Genomic DNA, 3,071 nt, shown 5'->3' on the forward strand with positions numbered 1-3,071 from the left:
AATAAAAATTCTTTCTGTTTTCTATAGACAGAAAACGCCTTAGGAAAATGCATGTTAATGTGATGAAACAGGCTGCTTCTGTGGAAAACTAAGTGCCTGGGTTTGTGGAGAAGATGTTGTAAATTAAATTTAATGGTAGGCAGAAGTTCCTAGTCAATAGGAAATATAGGTCAATTAGACTTCTGAGGATGTCTTTCCCTACATAACAAATCTTCCACGGTTTTGTCTCTACACAGTCAGAGATGCCTACCTGGGTTGTAGTCTATTAGGTGATATTTAAAAAAATAAAATAAAAGAGGTTAACCCTCCCCTAAAGACATTGCTGTGTCACATGTGTCACATGTGCATCAGTAGATGGCAAAGAAGAGAGAAGCCATGTCTGCACTCAGTATTCTGATCTATGAACATCTGAATGATTAGCAGCCTAACATTCCCTGAAAAAAAGAGACCCTCAGATGACCACCAATCAGGTGCCATGCAGGCCTTGACAGACAGACCATGCCCGAGATGACCCTGAGTGGCGCCATAGTGCACGAGTCGGGCATCGCACTCCTGAGACCACTGTTGAGAGGACATCAGACACCCAGAGATCCCAGGCACCTCTAAGGGGAGCAAGCAAGTGGTAGAGAAATAGAAGAGAAAGAGAAACAGAAGGATGTGTGCACAATGGAGAGAGGTAGAACTTAGGGTCATGAGGAACAGCCTGATGTGAGTAGAGGGTGATGCCCTCTGGGACAACGGTGGGGTCCTGGCCTTGCTACCAGAATGGGCCACATCTAATAGGTTCATGACCCTGAAGCAGCAGGGCTCTGTGACCACCAAAGGCTAGGCAGATGTCCCTGGTCTGGGCTACCACCTGGAGACATGTTGATGTCTGAGGGCTGTGCAGCCAAACCTCATCTGGACATGATGGAAGAGCTGGCCCTGGGGACATGAGAGCAGGAAGCCTGACCCCGCCCCTAGACAGCTGTAGTACTCAGGAGAGCAACCCACACATTGTGGGAGTTGGTTGTGAGCCGGTCTCCAGGTCTCCAAGAGTACAATCCTGGGCAAGCAGGCCCTACCACTAGTCGTCTGTGTGGTGGCATGGATGAAAGAGAGAAAACTTCCTCCTCTCCCCTCACCACCTGTGGCTCTGGAGTCATGAGCGCATGCCTGGCCCTTCACCAGCTACATCATTCGAGAGGGTGGGGCCTGCACTTTGCCTGCACAGCACAGTCGAGCTGATGCACTTGGCAGGGATCTGGTGAGCTGGCCCCCAAGGGAGAGAGCATAGGAGAGCTGGCCCCTCTGCTAGTCTTTCCTGAAGTGACATGGGTGAGGGAGAGATTCCTCCCCATCCCACATCCTTTCCTCCCTTGCCACAAATGACAGGCAGGAGAGCTGACCCTGAGGTCACCAGAGTGGAGAGCTATTCCTGTCCCTCACCTGCTGCAACACTCAGAGAGCAGAGCCTGCACCTCACCTGGGGAGGACAGTGGAGCATGAGCATGACAGAGATGGCCAGGTCCCACACCTGCTGCAGCACCTGGAGACTGGGCCCTGCACCTCTCCTGGGCAGCAGGGTAGAGCTGGCCCTGGTTGTGGGTGAGCCAGCCCAGAAGGCATGAGAGCAGGAGGGCTGGTGGACTGACCAGGTCAGATTCCTCTCAGGCCCAGATCCAGGGCTTTGAGTTAGCCCGCCCCAACAACTACCCCATCTATGAACTGCTGGAGCACATGAAGTGCTGGTCCTACAGATCCAAAATTACAGAATCTCCATAACACAGGGTAACAGCGGGAGAGCAGAGAGGAGCCAGTGAAGATCTAGTATTGATAGAGAGGCAAAACCAGAAGTCTCTTATCAGACCAACTCACTACAGTCAACACTTGCAAGCAAAGGTGTGGACAAAAGGGTATACTGTGGGGTACACTGTGACACTATAGTTTCCACAATGAGATTTTTTTTTTCTGTTGGGAAGGAGGTTGCAAGGGAGGCCATATATGGAGAGGGAAGGAGGGGAAATTGTAGTGCATGATTTAAAGTTCACAAAGAACAAATAAAAAGTTAAAAAATATATATAAGAAAAAAGGGAAAAATTGAATATATAAAAATAAAAGTGACTGGCTTTCATATGCATGTGCCCATGATTTCTCTCCAGTATCAAGGCTTGGTGATGGGATACTGCCATTTCGATTTTGTTCTGGCTGATCGGTGAACACTCTGAAGGTAGTAACTATATATTGTTTAATGGTCCTGTATGAATGACGTTCTGATGTAGAGTCTGTTGAATTAAGGCATTACATAATAATTAAATAGATACCATAATATCTAAGATCTGTGTGTATGTGATTTTACATTGTCTTGACATTGATACGTCTATATTATATCTAATTATCCCACCACCCCAAACAAACTAATGTGAGAAATGAATCATATGCATACTCTACTATATAGAATGAAATCAACCTGTCAAAAGTGGTTAGAAATTCTAAATGATAACTTATATATATAATATTTAAAATATTTTAATAAAGTAGTAAGTGTAACTTGTGATATAAAAATGCCAGCAATATCCACATGCATGACTGCCAGTCATAGATGAATTTGTTAACAACAAATTAAAGCTGAGACACACTTCATTCCTTTTCAAATTCCACTTGAATTGTTAAATTCAAGTTTTAAATGAGCTAAAAAATTTTTTTTTAAAAAAAGGCCATTGGAAAGGCCACTATAATTACAATGCAATTAACAGCTTACTTTATTTTTGAGATTACAACAAAAGATCCATTGCATTTGGCAAGAAGTACTTCCCAACTTTCAGGAGGTTAACCACATACCTTCTCTGTCCATTAATAGCCAATCCCACAGTGATCTAATTAGACTTATTTCTTTTTTGAATTCACATGTTCATAAATCATCTGCAATTTTTTATGAAACTCTGTGATTAATATTTATTTGCTAAGGCTTTCAAAGAATGAAAATGTATAGGTCAATTACATTAGAGAAATAATCAAATTTGCTGCCAACTTTAGAACACAGAATTGATTATAAATCAGTTCTTTGAAAGAGTACAAAATGAAGGTGAAGT

The 3,071-nt window shown here is 43.7% G+C and overlaps 1 non-coding gene across 1 annotated transcript; it reads left to right on the forward strand.

Moving 5' to 3' along the window:
* The first annotated feature begins 303 nt into the window (after positions 1-303).
* Positions 304-432, forward strand: LOC115063053. The gene has a single exon (XR_003842933.1). It is a non-coding gene; the product is annotated as a small nucleolar RNA SNORA17 (small nucleolar RNA).
* The last annotated feature ends 2,639 nt before the right edge of the window (positions 433-3,071 follow it).

Source organism: Mus pahari, chromosome 22 (genome assembly GCF_900095145.1).
Source record: "Mus pahari chromosome 22, PAHARI_EIJ_v1.1, whole genome shotgun sequence".
Lineage (NCBI taxonomy): Eukaryota > Metazoa > Chordata > Mammalia > Rodentia > Muridae > Mus > Mus pahari.